Consider the following 24,449-nt stretch of genomic DNA (forward strand, 5'->3'; position numbering starts at 1 on the left):
TGTACATCACGAGAATCGATATAATATATTATTTTTTTACTTTTTGAATGAAGTATCTTTTATGACTAAAAGCGGGTTTTGTATAGAATACAATGCAAAAGTTTATTGTACGTGTGTCTCGTCTTGTCTCACAAACCAGAGTATCCAGAACTGTTGTGTTGTTGGTATGTATATTTGAATATTATTTGTGAATGAAAAGGCACATTTCATTTTTTTTAATGTTGATGCCGTGTTTCTTTCCATAGTAATGAGTAAGAACTGGCAAACACATAACTAATATACATTGATTGGTAATTTACTGATTATTGGAGCATGTAGAACATGTATGTCCCTGGTATGACACATCAGTATGTGTTACCCAAGCGAACATTTTCAGAATCCATTTCACTAATATTTAGTCATCTTAAAACTGATATGGTTGGATTCAACCTTCTTGTTAGCAATATTCGCCAATGTCATCAACCTCAAAACTCATGTCCAGATCGTATTCAGAAATGTCTGTGTTGCTCCTGTTCACACTGTCGGTTTTTGTTTTATTCTTTTATTTTTTGACAATTTTTCAGAACATTAAATAATAAAATAGACATATATGCAAAGGCAAAAACATATACACACATACTCTCACAATTGCATGCTGTGTTTTCATCATCATCATCATCATCATAATCATCATGCATCTGCATTGTCATCATAATCATCATACTAATCAACATCATACATCACCATCAATACGTATCATCTCATACGGCAGCCTCCCAAAACACACATACGCACTCGCCACACGCATGCATATCGCAAACACGGGAGGTCGTCCTTAAATGACCTTAGCTGTTAATACGACGTTTAACAAAATAAACCAAACCGAACTTACATATCATCAGCATCATCATTACCATAACGCACATGATATGGATTTATTATTATCATCATCAACATCATCATAATCCTCCTCCTCATGTACATGCTTTTACTTTCTGCACACAGCTCACTCATGTACATTCACACCTATTCTCATACACAGCAGAATGACTTCACAACAAACACACACACACACACAGATACAAAAGCATATTCTCACACACAAGGACACGCATGAACAAACAAGGGCCCAATGGGCCCGAATCGCTTACCTACTATCCAGTCATCCATTTCATAAATAAACATTATTATGAACAAGTGTATGAGATACAATTTATAAGATCTCATGGTCTCGCAGTTATTTAAAGAGGCTTGCCCGCAGAGAGATCAGAAAAATTGGCTAATAGAAAAAGATTTTTTACACATGACAGATTGTTGGAACTGTTGAGTTTTTCATTTTATTTTCCTTATAAAACGCTGAAAAGTGATATTAAAACCTCATTTTTTAATATCATTTATTTAATCGCAACCCGCAATAAGTCCCCGCTATCAAGTGGAGTCTAATTTGATTGACACATCAAAGAAACAAGCACGTGTACAGTGCCGCACAGTGATAACTTCAAAGGCAGCGGCGATTTACAAAGAAGATTTGCCGTTATATTCCATACATTTCCCTCTCAGGTTGAGTTTTAAAACGTCTTTTAAATACATATTCTGTAATTGTTTTCAAGAAATAAAGTCGGAAAGCCTCTAATTTTGTCACATAGAAGCGTGTACTGAAGTTTATTTAGTGATCGGAGATGTGCCGTTTACCGGTCCGTCTGCGGGTAGGCCTCTTTAAAAAGGTGTGTCTTTTAAATAGTTTGGCCAACTTAACTCTTTCAAACTTAAATTATGATCATTCATTTGAACAAACTTACTTACCTTCATCCAAAAACGCTAAAAGTCAAATTAAATGTCTCTGGACCTTTCAGTTATTGAAAATAAGATATGGACATATTTTAGCCTATTTGACTGCTCTCACCTTGAAAAGTAAAGGTCATACATTTGAACAAACTTCATAGCCCTTCACCCCCAGCATGCTACATACCCAATATCAACTCCCTGTGACTCTTTGCAATTGAGAAGTCGTTTAAAGATTTCAGCCTATTTGATCCCTGTCACCTTGAATGAAAGTCAAAGTCATTCATTTGAACAAAATAAAATAGCACTTCATCTCAGCATGCTACAGACTTTCTGGGACTCTTGGTTATTGAGAATAAGTCGTTTAAAGATTTAAGCCTATTTGATCCTTGTGACCTTGAATAAAGGTCGAGGTCATTCATTTGAACAAATTTTGCAGCACTTCACCCCAGCATTCTACAGACCCAATATCAACTCCTTGTGAGTCTTGGTTATTGAGGAGAAGTCGTTTAAAGATTTCAGCCTATTTGATCCCTTTGACCTTGAATTGTCAAGGTCATTCATTTGAACAAAATTAATAGCACTTCACCCCAGCATGCTACAGACCCAATATCAACTATCTGGGACTCATGGTTAATAAGAAGAAATCGTTTGAATATTTCAGCCCATTTGATCCCTTTGACCTCGAATAAAGGTCAAGGTCATTCATTGGAACAAAATGAATAGCACTTCACCTCGGCATGCTACAGACCCAATATCAACTTTCTTGGACTCTTGGTTATTGAGAAGTCGTTTAAAGATTTCAGCCTATTTGATCCTTGTGACCTTGAATGGAGGTCGAGGTCGTTCATTTGAATCAACTTTGTAGCGCTTTACCCCAGCATGTTCCAGACTAAATAGCAACTCATTGCTCATATCATATCTCATATCCTCTTGGTTATTGAGAAAAAGTCGTTTAAAGATTTCAGTCTATTTGATCCCTGTGACATTGAATGAAGGTCAAGGTCATTCATTTGAACAAACTTCGTAGCACTTCTCCATATTGTATATTAAGAATAGATACATTTTCAATTTGAATACCTCGTATATTTTCATTAGCCCTGATTTTTGCTGCTAAAATTTCAACACAAAAGCTAAAAAATATGGGGCAAAAGGGTCGCCTTGACGACAACTGCGATGTATGTTAATAGACGCAGAGATATTACCTCCTTGGTTAATTGAGGAGGAACATTAGTATGTACATTATCTATAAATTTTAAAAATCTACCATAAGAAGCATTCCTGGAATATCTTAATCTTCTGCATAAGCCATTACATCATAAAACGTACGAATATTTTCCCCAATATAGCGCCCCGATAAGAAACCTGTCTGATCTTAATTGATAAGCATTCCTAGAACTGACTTTATCCTATGCGAAATTACTTCAGAAGCTATTTTGTAAGAAATATTCAACAAAGAAGTAGGTCTCCAATTTAAAAAAAAAAATATGCCGTGGCTTATCTCCTTTTGGAATACAAGTTATAATACCATGTCTCTGAATGACAGAAATTTGACCAACTGAAAAACTAAAATTTATAGAACGGACAACAAAAACCCCTATAAATATCCAAAAAGTCTTAAACAAGAGGCCCATGGGGCCTGTATCGCTCAGCTGGTTCGATTTGACCAAATGTCAAAATAGTGTTCATGTTCAATTTGTTTTATTTGTCAACCTCATACAATGCTTTATATTCTTAAAGTATGGGGATCCCAACTGCTTTAAAGAAATAACGAAGTCCAGACTCTCTAAGGGTCTGAAACACCTCAAGAATTGATTTTAGAACATGCATTCATAACTCTATGACTAGTAGCGATTTAAAGGAATTACCTTTATTTCCCCTATGGGGCCCCACAACTTTGGCCAGTCATCAGTAAATGCAAAATCTGTTTCACTTTCCCCAAGCATGTTTCTGACCAAAATAGGTTCAAATTAACTTTTGAGGCTTATACTTATACTTATAACATGAGTATCACTGTGCTATCGGCGAACTGTCAGGGCTTGGGGGATAAAATTAAAAGAAAAGTCGTATTCTCCTATTTAAGAGATAAACGGTACAGTATTTACTGTCTCCAAGACACCCATTTCACGTTTGATCAGGAAAATATTATAAGAAATGAATGGGGATATCAATGTTATTTTAGTTCTTATAAATCCAATTCACGTGGGGTGGCAATCCTTTTAAATAATAATTTCGAGGCCAAGGTACATAGAGAAAAGTGCGATTTACAGGGTAATTTTCTTGCTCTTGATATTGATATTGATGGGTCTAGGACAACCCCAGATTTTTACAATCAAGTAACTGAAATAGTGGATAGTTTTGGAAATGAGAACATTATCATATGTGGGGATTTTAACTTAGTTTTAAAACCATCATTAGATTATGATAATAATTATAGATTTGTAAATAATAGTACTGCGAGGGAAAAGGTATTGGAAATTATTGAAAATAATAATCTAATAGACATTTATAGGGAACACCACCCTGATACTAGCGTTATACTTGGAGGCGTGCTAATCCATTAAAGCAGGCCAGACTAGATTTTTTTCTTGTCTCCGAATCTCTCTTGTCAAGTGTAAATAAGTCATCAATAGAACCAGGTTATAGATATGATCACTCTACCCCTCTATTAACTATAACTTTTAACAAATTTAAGAAAGGGAAAGGTATTTGGAAATTTAACAACTCTTTATTATATGAATCAGACTATCTTGATTTGGTAAAAATATGTATTGACAGTATTAAATTACAATATTGTCTACCTGTTTATAACCCTGATTCTCTCAATCTTATTCCTGATTGTGATATTCAATTTCTCATAAATGATCAACTTTTTTTTAGAAACTTTATTAATGGAAATAAGGGGTAAATCTATTTCATATTCTTCTTACAGGAAAAAGCAGTTAAACCTCCAGAGAGGAAAATATTAAGAAATTCATAGCAATTACTGAGGCTGAAACAAATCCTGATCATGCACAATTAGATGAGAAAAGAACAGAATTAGAGTCTATTCGTTTAAAAAAAGGTTAGAGGTAGTATCATTAGATCTAGGGCAAACTGGATAGAGGAGGGAGACAAACCTACTCTGATCATGCACAATTAGATGAGAAAAGAACAGAATTAGAGTCTATTCGTTTGAAAATGGTTAGAGGTAGTATCATTAGATCTAGGGCAAAATGGATAGGAGGGAGAAAAACCTACTTCTTACTTGTTTAATCAGAACAGAAAACAGAAATTATACTTCCAAAATTATTCCAAAAATTCAAACAGAACATGATCATTTTATAACGAAACAAGAAGACATTTTATCAGAGGTACAGTCATTCTATGAAGATTTATATAGATATAGGGAAGTGGAAAATATAGATTTAGAAGCACATCTCCAAAATTGTAACATGTTAAGGTTAAGTAATCATGAATCTGAGTCTAGGGGGTATTATAACATTTGATGAAGCTGGGAAAACACTAAAAGAGATGAAAAGTAATAAAAGTCCAGGGTCTGATGGTTTCACATCTGATTTTTTAAAAGAATTTTGGAAGTATTTAGGTCATTTTGTTGTTCGATCTTTAAATTATGGGTTTTCAGTTAGTCAATGTTCAGTAACACAAAGACATGGTATAATTACTTGTATTCCCAAGGGAGATAAACCTCGACATTTTCTAAAAAATTGGAGACCCATCACACTTTTAAATATAACTTATAAAATAGCTTCTGGGGTAATCTCACATCGTATAAGAACAGTTTTGGGTAACATTATTAATGAGGATCAGACAGGGTTTTTATCAGGTAAATATATAATGGAAAATATTCGTACAGTCTATGATGGAATGCAGTGGAACACAACATACCAGGAATGTTATTGATGGTAGATTTCGAAAAAAGCTTTCGATTCAGTTTCATGGGCGTTCATAGATAAGGTTCTAGGCTATTTTAACTTTGGGAAAGTTTGGTTTGGTTTGGTTTGGTTTATTTTGTTTAACGTCCTACTAACAGCTAAGGTCATTTAAGGACGGCCTCCCGTGCGTGCGACATGCATGCGTGTAGCGAGTGCGTATGTGTGTTTTGGGAGGCTGCGGTATGTTCGTGTTAAGTCTACTTGTGATAGACCGGAACTTTTGCCGATTTATAGTGCTACCTCACTGAAGCATACTGCCGAAGACACCCAGCAGCACACCCCACCCGGTCATATTATACTGACAACGGGCGAACCAGTCGTCCCACTCCTTATATGCTGAGCGCTAAAGATATAAGGAAATGGATAAATACTCTGCATCTATCAATCAAGGTGGCAACATATCAAAACATATTAAGATTCAACGTGGATGTCGACAAGGCGATCCAATCGCACCATACATTTTTATTCTCTGTGCCGAAGTTTTAGCAGCAAAAATTAAAAATAATAATCTCATAAAGGGAATTAATATTGAAAATGCACCTATTCTAAATGTACAGTATGCAGATGATACAGATCTGATATTGGATGGATCTAAAGAGTCGCTGAGAGAATCTATTTTTGAACTAACTACTTATGCTAAGATATCTGGTCTAAGAATTAATTCTAATAAATCTCAGGTGATATGGATAGGAAGTAGGAAATATAGTGAAGAAACGTTTTTGCCTGAAGTAAATCTGCTGTGGGGACAACACGAAGTTCACTTTCTTAGGGATAGAATTTTCTGTTGATCTGGATAAAATTCCTAAAATGAATTTTGACAAAAAAATTGTAAAACTTAAATCTCTTATTAACTTATGGAAAAGAAGGAATTTGACACCATTAGGTAAAATTAATATTATTAAATCTCTGTTGATTTCACAACTTAACTATTTGTTCATTACTTTGCCAAACCCTTCAGAAAAGTTGATTGCCCAGTTAAATTCTCTGGGTTTTTTTAATTTTTTATGGAATAGTAAATGTCATAAAATAAAAAAAAGATGTTATTCAAGACTATATTGATGGGGGTTTAAAGATGATTGATGTTCATTCTTTTATTTACTCTCTGAAGTTAGGTTGGGTAAGAAGATTATTTCACTCATCTGGTAAGTGGAAATTAATTTTAAATACATATGTTGATTTTAGAAAACTATGTAACAGTGGAAAGGAATATATTGATTTGTGTAGATCCAATTGTAAAAACATTTTTTGGAGGGATGTTTTTAAATCATTAAATACACTTAATAATTCAGATTCTATTTTAAAATCACCCATCTGGTATAATAATGATGCTTTTTTTATCAAAACTGGTTTGATGTGGGCATATTAACAATAAATGATTTAATTAAAGATTCAGATAATTTAGCTTTTCTTTCTTTTGGAGAGTTCAGACATAATTTTCGAACTACAAACACAAATTTTCTCCAATACCATGGACTAGTTTCAGCTATCAAACGCTTTTTGAAAAAAAATGATTTCCCGATACAAAGACCTCAACAGCCTTTTATACCTTTTCTATTTGACATATTTTTTAAGAGTGAAAAGGGTTCAAAAGATTTTTACAAATGCCTTATTGCGCCAATATCCATACCTACTGGAACAAGAAAATGGAACCAAGAATTCATTATTGATCAAAATAAATAGGCAAAAATATTCAAACTTCCTTTTATAGTTACCAAAAGTTCTAAATTACAATGGTTCCAAGTGAGAATTATACACCATATTTTGGTAACAAACACTTTTCTTTTTAAAATAAACTTAAGTCCTAGTATTTTATGTAACTTATGCTGTATAGAGCGTGAAACAATAGTGCATTGCTTATGGGAATGCCAAGAGGTTCAGTCACTATTACAGAGATTTCAAGCATTACTTGATACACTTTTAATTCCGTTTGCTTATAATAAAGAATCCTTCCTGTTTGGTATAGTATCACAGTACTGCAGTAATGTTGATAACGAAATTTTAATTCTTATCAAGCATTATATTTATAAAACTAGATGTCTCAGCAACTCTTTAAATCTCAATGCGCTTAGTAATGTCATCAAAGATCATTTTTTTATTCAACAATATATAAATTACAGTAAAAGTGAGAAAATTAAAAGGCAATTTGAACTCAATTGGAAGAAATGGAAACCTGTCCTAGATCTAGTCATCTGAAAAAGATAGTTCCTCTTTGCATATATAGCTTTATGTCCCCAAAGACTGACATCGCCTGTTCTAGCTCCTTTCGAATACTTTTTATTTTTACCATTTAAAGAAATTTTCTCCCATGCTTCTGTCGTGTTTGTCTGTCTGTCTGTGTGTTCTCTATGTGATGGTGTGTCCGAGTATGCGTGTGTCTGTGCGTGTGTCTGTCTGTCTTGTCTGTGTGATGGTGCGTCTGTCTATGTCTATGTGTGTGTGTGTGTGTGTGTGTGTGTGTGTGTGTGTGTGTCTCTGTCTGTGTCTATTTGTGTCTATGTGTGTGTGTGTGTGTCTGTGTCTATTTGTGTGTCTGTCTGTGTGATGGTGCGTCTGTCTGTGTCTATGTGTGTGTTTGTCTGTGTGATGGTGCGTCTGTCTGCTTGTACCTGCTGCCCCCATTGCATGATCGTAAGAGGCGACTAAATTTGGGATCTTATCCTTTCTCTTTCTTCTTCCTAACGTCTCCCTTGACAATGCCTCACTTTTGGCCTTTAGTTGAGCGCTCGCCCCCGTGAGGAAGGCTTTGGGTTCTGTCCTCTGGCAGAGACATAACCAAAGTCTTTAAAAATGGTAGTTGCTGCTCCTGCTTAGCGCTCAGCATACACGGAGTGGGACGACTGGTTCGCCCGTTGTCAGTATAATGTGACCGGATGGGGTGTGCTGCTGGATGTCTTCGGCAGTATGCTTCAGTGAGGTAGCACTATAAATCGGCAAAAGTTCCGGCCTATCACAAGGAGACTTAACACGAACATACCGCAGCCTCCCAAAACACACATACGCACTCACCACAAACATGCATACTGCACGCACGGGAGGCCGTCCTTGAATGACCTAAGCTGTTAATAGGACGTTAAACAAAATAAACCAAACCAAACCAAACTGTCTGCTTCTCTCTCACTCTGTATAAATTTAGGTTAGGTTATGTATGTGTGTTAATATGTAAATGATGTAAGTAGATGTGAGGCTTGTGGTTCAAGTTCTTTATGATTAACTCCACATCATATGATGATGAAAATGAACTTGATAATAAAATGTAAAGATGATGATGATGATACTCAATTGTTGTGATAGAATGATGAATGTAAGATGATGTTAATGATAATTACGATGAAAAGGATAATTTCTCTTAATAGGATGATGACAAGAATGATGTCTGTATAGATGTTAGCTTAAAATGATGGTGATGAGGATGATGTTTTTTGTGTGATGATAAGGACGATGATGTTTTATTTTGATGAAAAAAATTAAAATTATATTGATTTAAGTATGGATGCTGATATCATGATAGATGGTGATGATGATTAAGTGCGATTCTTTTGATGATGATGATGATGATGATGAATCGATGGTCATGAGGGTGATGATGATTATGATGAACCGATGATGAGGAGTAGGATGATGATGATGATGATGATGATGATATGATGTTATTGAATCATGAGTAAGGATTATAGTTATTGTGGGTGTAAGTGTGAGAATGTGTGTGCATATATGTTTCAAATGTATTGTATTTATGAAAAAAATCTTGAAAAATAAAAAAATAAAAAAAATAAAAATTGGGTTCAAATCCATTCACAACTTTCATAATTTCCCCTATTTGGCCCCAATCCTTTGGCCCCATCGGGGGTCAGAGTCGCCATTTATGCAAAATCTATTTTCCTTCCCCAAGGATGTTTCCAACTAAATTGGGTTCAAATCCATTCATACCGTAAGACTAGTAGTGATTTTAAGGCTTTACCTCTATTCCCCCTATTGGGTGTGGTTTGGTTTATTTTGTTTAACGTCCTATTAACATCTAAGGTCATTTAAGGACGGCCTCCCGTGGGTGCGACATGTATGCGTGTGGTGAGTGCGTATGTGTGTTTTGGGAGGCTGCGGTATGTTCGTGTTAAGTCTCCTTGTGATAGGCCGGAACTTTTGCCGATTTAAAGTGCTATCTCACTGAAGCATACTGCCGAAGACACCCAGCAGCACACCCCACCCGGTCACATTATACTGACAACGGGCCAATCAGTCGTCCCACTCCAAATATGCTGAGCGCTAAGCAGGAGTAGCAACTACCATTTTTAAAGACTTCAACACGAACATACCGCAGCCTCCCAAAACACACATACGCACTCACCACACTCATACATGTCGCACGCACGGGGGGGCCGTCCTTAAATGACGTTAGATGTTAATAGGACGTTAAACAAAATAAACCAAACCAAACCAAAACTGGTATGTCTCGGCTAGGGGACAGAACCCAAAACCTTCCTCACAGCGGCGAACGCTCAACTAAAGGCCAAAAGTGAGGCATTGTCAAGGGAGACATTAGGAAGAAGTTGTTAAGAAAGAAGAGAAAATATAAGATCCCAAGTTTAGTCGCCTCTTACGATCATGCAATGGGGGCAGCAGGTACAATTCTTACGCCCTACCTGCAGGGCAGCCCCCTATTGGGGCCCCACCCCTTTGGCCCCTTGGGGGTAAAGAGTCACCATTGATGCAAAATCTGTTCCCCTTCCACCAAGGATGTTTCTGACCAAATTAAGTTCAATTCCATTCATAACTTTATGACTAGTAGCGATTTAAATGCATTACCTCTATTTCCCCTATTTGGCCCCGCCCCTTTGGCCCCTCAGGGATCAGAGTCACCATTTATGCAAAATCTGTTCCCCTTCCACAAGGATGTTCCTAACTAAATTGGGTTCAAATCCATTCTTAACTTGATGACAAGTAGCGATTTAAAGGAATCGCCTCAATTTCCCCTATTGGGCCACGCCCCTCCGGTCCCTAAGGGGTCAGAGTCACCATTTATGCAAAATCTGATTCCCTTCTGCCAAGGATGTTTCTGGCCAAATTTGGTCAAAATCCAATAAAAACTTCGACTAGTAGCGATTTAAAGCAAATGTTAACGGACGACGGACACTGCGCCATGACATAAGCTCACCGGACCTTCGGTCCAGGTGAGCTAAAAATCAGATGTAAAATCGTCTGATCTAGGACTCTTATTGTTTTTCATATCTTTCACGACTTTACCCGCTTCTTCTTCTGTGATCATACCTTCCAAATTACTAGACTGTATTATTTGATTTTGGTACCCTACATCCCTGAAGATGATAATTTAAATCAATAACATCAACTTCTGTAAGTTTATATAACTTTTCATAGAATAGTCGAACCTCATTCAAAATATCCACCTGATTTGTAATGACTTCACCATTATCTTTTTGTATCTTTGGAATTATTTTAGAACACATGTATCAAATGTCACATATGATGATTGTTTTTCTTCACAACATCAGGATACTGTTCGGTAAAAGTCCATAGTAAACTGACTGCCACAACCCTTTTATTTGTTTCTATGCGTTAGACCGCTTGACGACAGCAAAACTTGTGATGATGCGGTAAGAGGCCAAACATTAGTTTTAATCAAACGTTATCCATGACAAAATTTGGAGAGAGAGGATTCGGAAAACAAACTACACAATCAAACATACATTATTTAATATAAGATCCTTTGAAATATATAATTGGATCTATCGTATCGTTGTATTTAACAAGATCTGATAAACACCATACATTAGTGCTAAATCTTCGTATCGTCGGAGATGTGATAAGCAGTATTGTAGTTGGTAACCCCTGGATATTTCTAACGCCTTGCACCTCGCACCAAGGCGTTAGAAATATCCATTTCGTTGTTGATAACAAACGCTTCTCGAATGAAATTGAAATTATTATTTATTGCATTAAGACATATTTTCCGGCATTATTGATTTTCAAGTTTTCACAGAAAGATACGACAGGAAGCTGTAAATACAAACTGGTATTGTCAATAATTTCCCCGAGTCTATGTTGATGTTAACTTTAATAATCAGCTTGGCACAATAAGTAATACTATACATGGCCAAGGCTGAAAACTACTTGTCAGTTCACCGAGAAGATATGCAGTTGGTGTACTGTACCTACAATACAATACTAACAAGGTACTAAGTAACGTACATGTACCATGTAGTCCGTTGTATATGTGGTACATCTTGTACATGGTTACAGGGTATTAAACACAGTCGTCTAGTAAGGACAGGTTGTGTTATTGCCGTACTTAAACAGCCATATACAGGTTTTTAGATTCTGTTATTGCTAATGTATATTATTACGCGCCAAACTTAAAAATGAAACTTATTACACTTTATACGTTCAACACTTGACTTCACAGCTTGGGAAACGGCAAAGTAAGTGCAGACTGTTTGGGCACATTCAAGATACGACAGCTCACAAAAAAAGTCATATCCAGTTTTCTGTCCAATTTCCGAATTGCAATGTCCATGCCGTCTTGGTGCTTGTTCAATACGTCTTGTTTTCTTCCCGTGGCAGTAAAAAAGCGTCTCTCAGACAGAACCGGGCTTACTGGATCGTCCTGATCTCTCTACTCTTGTTCCGAAAGAGTGTGAGGAAGTTGTGGTGCAAGGGGATGACAGTGTTAGTTCGTTAGCAGCTGTGGAAAACTGAAAAGGTTAGCTGTCCTCTTGATACGTAAAATAGAAGGCGTGTATTATAGAGGTTTGGTTTGGTTTATTTTGTTTAAAGTCCTATTAACATCTAAGGTCATTTAAGGACGGCCTCCCGTGTGTGCGACATGCATGCGTGGTGAGTGCGTATGTGTGTTTTGGGAGGCTGCGGTATGTTCGTAATGAATGTGTAGTTCAAATATGGTGGACTAATCTGTACTGAAACCATTGCAGTTTTGTATTCTTTGTCGCCCTAAAAATATTTTTATAAATCATTCCCCAGTTTAAATCATTAAATTCCAATATGTCTTCCCATTTGTTCCTACCAGTGGAAACAATTTTATTTTTCACCATAAGATTATATATCTTTTGTTCATTTTGTCTTTTTTATAAAACAATCAATATTAATGGGAATTGTCGGATCAAGCAATTTATAATTTTCCAAATCAACCCTTTCAAAGTATGTTTTAATAGCCGATATCACACCGTGATATTGGCGAAAATGTGTATTTATTTGATAGATTTGAATAAATTCTTGGGGTGTGTAGAAAGTATAGGTATTATTATCTTTAACAAGATCATCTACAATTGTTACCTCTTTATCATACCAGGTCTTGAAAAAAATACTTCTTTTTCCAACGGTTAAATCTTTGTGATACCATAATGGGGTTTTCCAGATATTTTTCTTCTTAATTTGTTTTACCCTATCACATTCATCAAATCTTATCTAAGCTCGAAAGACATCCTTCCAAAAACTATTTTTACATTTCTTTAGACACTCCCGAATATATTCATTCCCACAGGTGGATAACATATGTAGATCAACAGAATTTTTTAAAATGACTTGCCATTTGTCTGACTTCTGAAATAGCCTTCTTATATCCTAGTTTCAAAGAATCAATAAAAAGTCTAATATTTACCATTTTGAGTCCTCCATCACAGTAATCCTGTATTAATATATCCCTTTTTATTTTGTCTGTTTTACTATTCCACAAAAAAATAAAAAGTATCGGGTTAAGGATATTCAAAAAATGATTGTCTGGATCTTGCAATGACATAAACAAATGATTCAATTGAGATAACAACAGAGTTTTGATGAGATGAATTCTACCTATTGGAGTAAGTAATCTCCTACTCCATATCTTAATAATAAATTTCAGTTTAATCAATTTTTTTCAAAGTTTAATTTGGTACTTTCATGAAGATTAACACTAAATTCTATGCCAAGAAGGGTAAATTTCGCAATTCCCCATTTTAATTTTAACTCCGGCAGAAAAGTATCTTCACTATATATTTTACTCCCTATCCAAATCACCTGTGTTTTGTATATATATTTAATTTCAAACCAGAGATTTTTGCAAAGGTATTCAATTCAGAAATGGACTCCTTTAAGGAATTTTCCTAACCATCTAATATCGGAGAGGTATCGTATGCATTCTGTGAAATTAGGATTGGAGTGCTACTAACATGTATGCCTTTAATTCAACTGTTATTATTTAGTCTAATACTCAAAATTTCTACACAAAGAATAAAGATATATAGAGCGATTGGATCCCCTTGCCGACAGCCTCTTCTAATATTAAGGAAAGATGACAAATTGCCCCCTTGATTTACAGTAGCATTTACATTATTGTGCAGTACTTTTATCCAGTTTTGTATATCAGGACCAGAATTGAAAAATGTGAAAACCTTATCAATAAATCTCAAGGATACAGAATCTATCATTAATAACATTCCTTGAATATTGTTTTCCTCAGCATATTGCATAACATCATAAACTAATCTGGTGTTTTCCCCAATAAATCGGCCAGAAAGAAAACCTGTTTGATCGTCACTTATTAGTTTATCTAAAACTATTTTAATTCTATTTGCTATAGATCCAGAGGCAATTTTAAAGACAATATTTAATAATGTTATAGGTAGCATTTTTTAAAGAACTGCCTAGGTTTATCCCTCTTAAGATATACAAGTAATTATACCTTGTCTTATACCTTTCTTTGTGTAACTGAAAACACACATTTCTTATATCCAAAGTTTATAGACCTAACAATAGAACCCCCTAGATATTCCTAAAGCACTTTAAAAAAATCCACAGTGAAGCCATCTGTCCTAGGTTGTTTTCAATCTGAGTTTGTTTCTTTCTGTGTGATGAATAGGATATTGTTTTCCCCCTAATTTCCATTAACAATTTTCAAGAAAAAGCTGATCATTAATTACATACTCTAAATTTATATCAGGAATGTTAGCAATACTGTTAAGGTTGTATACTGGAAGACAATATTGAGTTTTTCTATCCAAAATAGTTTTTTTTAACAAGTTGTAAATATTCTTTATGCCTATATCCAGAATCTATACCTGAGCTATTGACACTAGATAACAGATTGTCCGATAAAAGAAAAAATCTAATCTAGCCTGTTTAATGGGTGTAATCTTCCTCAAAGTATACATTCTACTATCAGAATGCAACTCCCTATAAATACCAACTAATGAGTAGTTTTCAATAATGTCCAAAGCTTTCCGGTTAATGATGGATTTGTAGCTACTATCATAATCGAAAGGGTTTAAGACTAAATTAAAATCTCTACATATTATATAGTTTTCATTCCCAAATTCTTCAATAGTGTCCGTTAATATGTCATAAAATCTTGGGAGTATCAGAGTTAGGTCCATAAAGTGTAATAAAGTAAGTCTAAAACCTAATAAAATATCTACAGCCAGAAAATTCCGTGTCTTGTCCTTTTCTCTTTTTACTCTAATTTCCGAATTATTATTTAATAATATTGCTACTCCTCTGTCGTTATATTTGAAAGAGTTAAAATAACAATCGAAACCCCATTCATTTCTGATAAAGCTCTGGTTTTTTTTTTAATAAAATGCGTGTCTTGCAAGCAATAGATACTATATGTCTTAGATCTCAAGTAAGAAAACACATCCTTTTTCTTAAAGTTATCCCCAAGACCCTGACAGTTTGAAGAAAGACTAGATATACCTTTCATCATGTAACGTTGAGTTTTCCACTTGTCATCACTAAACATGCATTATCTAACCCAGCAATAGAAAAACAACAAAGAGAAAGAAACAAAAAAAAAAGAAGCAAAAAGTTAAAATTCATAATACTGGTCGAAGACCGATACAACTGCTAACTCACGCAAAAATATTCTCGCATCTTTTCGCAAACTTGCTCTACCACGCGGCCAGGCGGAGGTAAAGAAAACCGGAAGTAGTATAATACTATTTGAAGCCAATCTGAACATTTCCGGAAAAAGTACAAACTAAAATAGGAAAGAAAAAAAATCTCTTTTTATCGATATAGTTTCAAAGAAAAGTTTCCAGCTATTTTAACTAGAATATTAATGAATTGCATGTAAACAAATGGTTTTAATAATAATAATAATGATAGAGGCAAGTAATAGAGATAAAAAAATAAAAATAAGAACAATACTGCCAGGATGCTATAACAAAACGGAACTTAACTTACCAGATTGTAAGAATTTTTCCACTGCATACATTTCCAAAACGAAAAAACACCCACACAAGAAAACACTTATCAAACATATTATCCACACATTCTAGTAAAAATGATATAACAACACTGGTCCGATCGGTACACCAGAGAAAGTCCATATCTGGCGGTACTGAGAAGTACTTGGTCCACTACCGATCACACATATATATGTCCAGTTAATGAAGTATATCACCGATAATTCCCTATTCTGAAGTCGTTGTCATTTAACAGAAAATCATCCGTTAGAATAGTGTCATATCCGAGTCTGTGTTTCTTATCATTAGTCAGCACCACGAATAATTTGCCATCCAAACTTTACGAATGTTTAACACTATTCAGTCTGTATGCTTCCTTCAGTAAATCCTGGTTTCAAGTCCTCGAACACAACTTCTTTCCCCTCAGTTTCCTTCTGTTGCTCAATATTGCTGCTTTCTTCCTTCTGTGGGTTAACTTACGTGGTCTGTCCCTATTAAAATATATCACAAGGTTCAATGTCCACATCCAGGGAATCTCGAACGAAAGAAACAACTTTTCCCACACATTCTTCAACTGTTTCTCTTTCATTTCTGTCCTCCAAACCTACTATGCGTACCGAATTCTTTATTCCTTGCTGTTCCAGGTCATTGAAGCCGTTTTGGAGTCTGGTGTTGGTTTTCTTCGACTCAATAATACGGTTTGACAGATGGTGCACCTTTTCCTTCAGAATATCATTTTCTTTCTCCAGGTCAAATATTTCCCCCTCTAATTGGTCAACAAGGAGCCGATTTTCTTCTCCGATATCCTTCCTCAGCCTCTCGTATTTCTGTCCATTTTTCTGTCCATATCCGACCTGGTTACAAGTGCGGATATCATGTCGAAAAGCACATCAACACGGTCCTTTTCCGAAGATTAACTAAGAACATCAATTGATCTTGTTTTTGTACCAGACATTCCGATACTTGGTCTCGATCCCGGCATGATTTCAGCGGTATTAAGATATGATAGTATAGTCCAACTTAATACAAAGTATCTGTACAGGTAAAGCCCACACATACAGATGCGCGTTAGCAGTTGTCACTACCGTGGTCAGTCCATTGTCCTAAATGTTGATGTCTAATCCAACATTTCCTTCACAAATTTTTACAAAATATCTGCAGGAATATATCCCTAATGCCTTCCAGAAAGCCACATGCCAAATCTCAGAACTGTATTTCCGGAAAAAAATTAGCAAAATCGCATAAATTACGGAGCCCAAAAACAATCCGACTGACCAGGTCCTAGTGACCTTGACCTCCATCCAAAATTTACAATTTTCGTAAAGTACCTAAAGACCCTTCCATCTATGAAAAGTATAATATTAGAATGCATTTGCGTTTATTTTGAAACAAAAGTTATAATTTAGATTGAATACACGTGAATACGTAGAGCTTGACGGATTTGCATATTGTAATGAAAGTTACGACGATTATACAGTAATGGTTCGATTGCCTATAGTCTACGTAGAGAATCGCAGATTGCATGGTATTGAAGGCTGCAAGAGCTAGTCTCAGACTCTGCTGGCTTACTTTATCTAGATATAATAAATGAAACCTGTGTTGAATCCAGAATCCGAGATGGTTCTCGGCGTTTAATCATCACTTTCGAAGATGAGTAAATTTTCTCAATGATGCTGAATTATTTAATTATACCCCCCGCAACGAAGTTAAGGGGGTATACTGGAATCAGGTTGTCCGTCCGTCCGTCTGTAGACACAACGATGTACCGGCTACTCCTCCTAAACTACTCTTTTTCAACGAAATGTTATGGCAATAACCCTTATACATTGTAGATGTGCGTAATCTATATCATGTTGCAATTTTTTGTGATTACCATGGCAACCAGGTCACTCTACTTCGTTTTTGGGTTGAGGGGGATTTTGTCCAGTCAACTCCTCATAAACCTGTGGAAATTATACTGACAACGGGACAACCAGTCGTCCCACTCCCAAAATACTAGGGACTCATGTGTACATATGCATGCAGGTTTTTCCCCTACAAATTTAGGTTGCCGTGGTAACCCGTTCACTAAAAACAGGTTATTGTTGGAAAATATTCACCGGAGGGGCGGGGGGTATGAGTTGGCACCCTGGACGACAGTTCTAGTTTAACTCCATCATAAGAATGAAGTTCTATAAAAAAAAATACAATGTTGTCTTTCGATTCTAAATTGATTTGCATTTTTGAACATTGAATTTTACTTGGAATGAAAGATCATATACAACTGTAGAATCAAAACATTCAAGAAATCTATAGATACGATGGGTGACCCTTAGACGATTGAGGAGTGTCGTTCGTTGACAAGGTAGGGTTTGGTTTGGTTTATTTTGTTTAACGTCCTATTAACAGCTAAGGTCATTTAAGGACGGCCTCTCGTGCGTGCGACATGCATGCGTGTGGTGAGTGCGTATGTGTGATTTGGAAGGCTGTGGTATGTTCGTGATAAATCTCCTTGTGATAGGCCGAAACTTTTGCCGATTTATAGTGCTACCTCACTGAAGCATACTGCCGAAGACACTCAGCAGGACACCCCCGGTCACATTATACTGACAACGGGCGAACCAGTCGTCCCACTCCTTGTATGCTGAGCGCTAAGCAGGAGCAGCAACTACCAATTTTTTTAAGATTCTGGTATGTCTCGGCTAGGGACAGAACCCAAAGCCTTCCTCACAGGGGCGAACGCTCAACTAATGGCCAAAAGTGAGGCAGTGTCAAGGGAGACGTTAGTAAGAAGAAAGTTGTTAAGAAAGAGAAAAGATAAGATACCAAATTTAGTCGCCTCCTACGATCATGCAATTGGTGCAGCAAGTACAATTCTTCGTTCAAGGTCAAATAAGCTATAATCTTCAAACGACTTCTTCTCAATAACCAAAGAGGCCCAGTGGCTTGATATTGGGCCTGTAGCATGCTTGGGGTGAAGGGCTACCAAGTTTGTTAAAATAAATGACATTGACCTTCATTCAAGGTCAAATAGGCTATTATCTTCAAACAGCTTCTTCTCAAACACAAAGAGGCCCAGGTACTTGATGTTTGTTTTGAAAATACCCTATTTCCCCGTCGGGGTCCCCTGATCATTGACAGAATCTTGAAATGAGCTGAATCCGGCCAAAATGATGAATTCTTTGCAGAAGTAAAGTATGAGCAAAATCATGTACCAATAAGAAATTTCAATATAATGTTTATAATTGAAATTTATACTTGCTGACAAAATTTGGTATTGTTACTCGATTAGGCTGCCCTTCAAATCTGAAATAATAAAATAATCGTCTTGGGGCATGAATCTCTATGATTTTCTAACAACCGGGTCAAGTCCTATTCCGGAAAATATATATAACCGTGAAATACCCACATATAGTACTCATTAGAATAAGATGGGATATAATGCCCTGATTTCAACATAAACATTTATTTTATGATACTGTATTCGATAAATCTTTCTTTTGATTTTTAAAAAAAATAAATTGTCGACATTTCTTTGCCCATTTATTATCCGGATTTTTGTCGTGTCGGCGTTTACTCTGCGGCTGGCAGACGACTGACAGCTGTTTGTTTACAACAGGGATTTCTGCGATTTAGAACATGAATCTGCATTTTATTGGATACATAAGCAAAATAATGTATCTGTAGCTTATTCCAGGCAAGTATTTTGGTTTAATAATCTTAAGATATGCCACATGAGCAAGCGCTATGCTTGACATGGCATGACTAGCGAGTCGGCTGTTATGATGCTATTTTTAGATATCAGTTGCACGGTCAAACCCCAATGTTTAGAACATATTGAGAGTTATCGACAGACTATATACATTTCAAGACAACCCATTATTTATTTCTGTAGCTTAGTATCCCTAGAATAATCTTTTCCTTCGTATTACTTGATCAAGTCTTCGATTAATATATCGGGTCTAGTAGAAGCGAGCTGACCTTTGACCCACTCGCATCCATTGTGATTTGTTTACGTTTTTTTCCATTGCATTTTTTTTCATTGATATTTTTTGTTGGGCTTAACACACGTATACCAAACTCCATATGAGCATTAAATAGCTAATAATCGATGATACTGTACCAATAATTCGAAGTAGTTCATTCTATATCGAACACGGTGTATTCTGTTTGGTAAGTGCGGCACTCGGGAATAGATATCTGAAATTTTCTCGCCAATGGCATTAAAGGGGGCCTTGAAAGTTAGACAATAATCATAATCAACGGAGTCGGGTGTTGTGTAGGCCTAGTCGGAGGAAAATGCTTCATTCAGGCTGACCTTACACTGGTCAGAACAATAGATTAGGCCACACCCGCTGGAGTTCTTAATTGGCTTGGGTTTAGTAGGGTTAATACAGGTGAGCTGATAATTGTTGATTATATAGTCACAGCAGTGAAATGAAATGTACAAAGGTAAAGATAATTATTTAATCTTCATTTTCATTGGTATGTGACATTTAAAATTTGGTAAAAGTGACATAGTCCTATCACTTATCGCTGTATGAATGGGCTTATTGATACATATTAAACATATATGTACACATACAATATAAATCAATAGCCGCTTAACAAGGATAGATTCATTATCTACATGATAGAGAGGGGATGTCCTCAAATCAAGGATTTGTTAATCTCTGTTTTTACTGAAATATCCCAAAAGCGCTGAAAGTTCTGTAAACCAAAATGCTAATAGTTTTGTATACAATGGTGTACAAAATGTATCTTCCTTCAATTTCATACACATAAATATTAAAAAATTAAACACTTTGAAACCTGTTCTCTCCTGAGTCTACCTCCCCCCTAGATCTACTCGCATTCATCTTTTTTTTATATCACCCTGAAAGAAATGATGTTTAAATGTAACATATCTCAATAATTTATTGATCAATGTTTTACAGAAATACATTACACACATATATATATACATGTAATAGTTAGATAATCTTGAATGTCAAGTCATAACCATCACAAAAAAAAGCTGATATAATACATATCTATTAGGAAGCAGAGAACATTGTCACCTTGGCTTTTACATTTATATGTTTGCTTGCTAATCAGTTTGTTTTAATTGATTTTAATATTTTTTTCAGTATGCCAGGACAAAAGAATTAAAGATGTGCATGTTGCAACAAGCAGACCAAACCAGGGGGAAGGCGTCACATTAATGGGGAGACCTACAACTCATACAGAAAGTACTTGAATATCACCAACAACGATGAAACTCTAAAAACATGTGGGAAATGCTACATAAAATTCCGTAGAACATCAGATGAACATTTACCAGTAGTGCAAGAGCCTGTTCAAGTGCCAAGCAACATATGTGATGATGACTATATTCCAGAAACTAAAAGACAAAAAGCAGAAGGTAAAACATTTTGTTTTCTGCAATTACATCTGATAGCGATGTGTTAGAATCATCCTCTAGCTGTGGCCTCTGGCCATTGCTGTGATACACTCTTCATGCATTATTTATATTGATACACATTTTTAGTTATATTTACTTTTCCAATTAGTTAGGTTAATATATACACTAAGGGGCATTTAATTTTTCATCTGCAAATATAACCATGACTATAAACTTATCATATCTATAGCACAGATCATTTCTCATGTAATAAAGGAGTGTGATAAAACTGATAAAGTACACCTACATTATACACTTGCAAATGGGTCGTAATACTGATGTCCCAACATTACCCACTAGCCCTCCACCTCTGGGTTGCGAGTTCGTTCGAAACCCACTTGGGGCAGTTGCCAGGTATTGACCGCACATCCTTAATTGACACTGGCTGTTCATAGGACGTTAAGCAAAAATAAACCAAAACAAAATTTAACCAAAGTTACTGAGGGTAGATAAATGACGTCATGTTATTATACATAATTTCATTTCATTTCAACATATTTGGATTGAACATCAGGCTAAGCCTATATTAAAGTTCTCTCCATAATATATTACATTTATTTCAAATAATTAGTATCTGGTTATTAGTCAAGAATGGAAATTACAGTATATATATATAGAAAGAGTATTAGTGAATAATATATAATGATAATCTTATGTATTTTCTTTTTCTTTATAATAATTTTCAAATCATTGTTAAATATGTATGAGAACTTGTTTACTATGCAGGAGAGAGACCAGAGCTGATCAACAACAGAGCTTTAGACTATAATATTATTATACATAATGTCACTATTGTTTCAGTAGTGAACAATAGCCTATTATAGAGAAATATTGAAATAGCTTATATTTCTCGAGTGATATAATAAATAAATTTTACACAAACTCATAAACTCATTCAATATTATAAGACACTTATGCTATATTGTATATCTTATATTTTTACCTGGATCTCACAAAAGGCTTGTTTCATAAAAAATAAATAAACTTATTTTACATATCTCTTGTGTCAGATTTTTGCAGTATCTTTAATAAATATTTATGTCTGCTTTTGTTTTAGGTATTGCGAGTCCTAAAAACATAGCATTGCCAATAGGAAGTACTGGTAAGAGCCACTCAACATGCAGTGTATGCAAGCGCCGGGGACATAAACTTATTGTGGTACCATCTGATTGCCGGTACAGGTTGTTTGTAGAGAAGGGAAAATTACTATTGGCGGGTGCAAGATGCTGTATAGGTCACCTTGATGATGGTTTCTTCACTGATCCTGCATTAACAAACTACCTTGGAGATTCTTTCAAAGGACAGGACCACTCAAACCTTAACAGGAGTGACATTATGGAACTGATTAATAATGTAAAGTAAGTTACCATAAATAATCAAAAGTACCGAATATATTTCAATCAAGGTTGTCACTACAAGATTCGGATTACCTCAATCTTACAGGAATCACAAAAGAGAACTTTGATGATGTTTGCTCACATATTAAAGACAGTAATATCAGATCAACAAAGAACAGAACAATGCGGACATGTGTTGCCCTACTGTTAGTTAAACTACGTGCAGGTATTTCAAACAAACTGCTGTCAACGCTCTTTAACATTGGGAAATCTAGTGTACGACGAGCCATTGTTTAGGCTAGGAAAGCATTGTCTGAGCATTTTACTAGGCACTTTGTAGGATTCCAACATATTACTAGAAATGAAGTGATTAAGGAGCATACCAGACCTTTGGCTCCGGAGATTTTTGGCAGCATCATTAACAAGCCTGCAATTCTTGTCTTGGATTGAACATACATCTATATCCAAAAGTCTCACAACTTCAAATTCCAGAGACGATCATACAGCATGCATAAGAATAGACCCCTGGTGAAGCCCATGATGTATGTTACTACCACTGGATATATTGTTTCTGTTCTTGGACCCTACCTAGCATATTACAAGAACAACGATGCCAATATTCTGAAACACAATGTCAAAGGAAACATGGAGAATTTAACGGAGTGGATAAAGGAAGAGGATGTCATGGTTGTTGACAGAGGGTTTAGGGATTCCATCGACTTGCTGACAGAAATGGGAATCCACACCGAAATGCCACGTTTCCTTTCAAGGGGTCAGAAACAGTTCACCACAGAGGAGGCTAATTCAGCCCGCTTAGTCACTAAGATTCGATGGATTGTGGAATCTGTGAATGGACGCATCAAGCAGTGGAAATTTCTCCAAAACATTGTCCCCAACAATCAGATACCATACATTGGAGACTATGTACAGCTGATTTGTGCATTATGCAATAAGTACCTTACACCACTAAATAGAGAAGACTCGGAGGAGGATCAACTGCTTGGTGCAAAGATGAAGGTATGCATTATATGTATTAACTTTTGTATCAAGCAATACATTTTTATACACCTGTAAAAATAATGTTGCATATTATGCTAAGTGAAGTGTCCATACACACTTTGGTTTTCGCAACATAACTAAATAACATTTTTCAAAGAAAGTTTTTAGTCTGAAGTTAGGCAAAATTTTTACATACTTTATTAGCTTACGTCTTTGTGATTTGTTTCCACAAAATCATTTATCTAAATATGACATGAAAGATTATATAGAGATATACAAGACTGAAATTAAACTAAGATCTTAGTTTCGATTATGATAGCCACATATAATTTAATACTTCATGTACTTGTACCCGTAATACATCAAATGATTTTATAATTTCAGGTGCTGGCCAGGAAGCAGAATGGTTTACAAGAGCGTGTCATCAGTAAAAGGCTAGACAGAGGAACAGGTGTGTGGGTCAAGCTTGATGCCTCTGAAGTAGTACCACAGTTCCCGAAGATGTCTGAGGAAGATGTACGCAACATAATATTTGGTGTGTACCAACTGAAACTGGCTCAAAGTTACACCCAGGAGCATTTGACTGATGATGGAGATTACATCATCATGGCCAATGGTGATATATCCAACATGGTTCGAGTGCAGATTCAGAGTAGACATATCTCCTCGAAGAAGTACATGCTCTGGATCCAGTATGATGAGGCCTATGTTACCAGCTGGTACTGTCAGTGTCGTGCTGGAGCTCGAGTCCTTGGTACATGTGCGCACGTCTTTTCTGTTATCTGGTACTTGGGTTTTGCCAGACACC

The sequence above is a fragment of the Pecten maximus genome, chromosome 18, assembly GCF_902652985.1.
Source record: "Pecten maximus chromosome 18, xPecMax1.1, whole genome shotgun sequence".
In the NCBI taxonomy this organism is placed as follows: domain Eukaryota; kingdom Metazoa; phylum Mollusca; class Bivalvia; order Pectinida; family Pectinidae; genus Pecten; species Pecten maximus.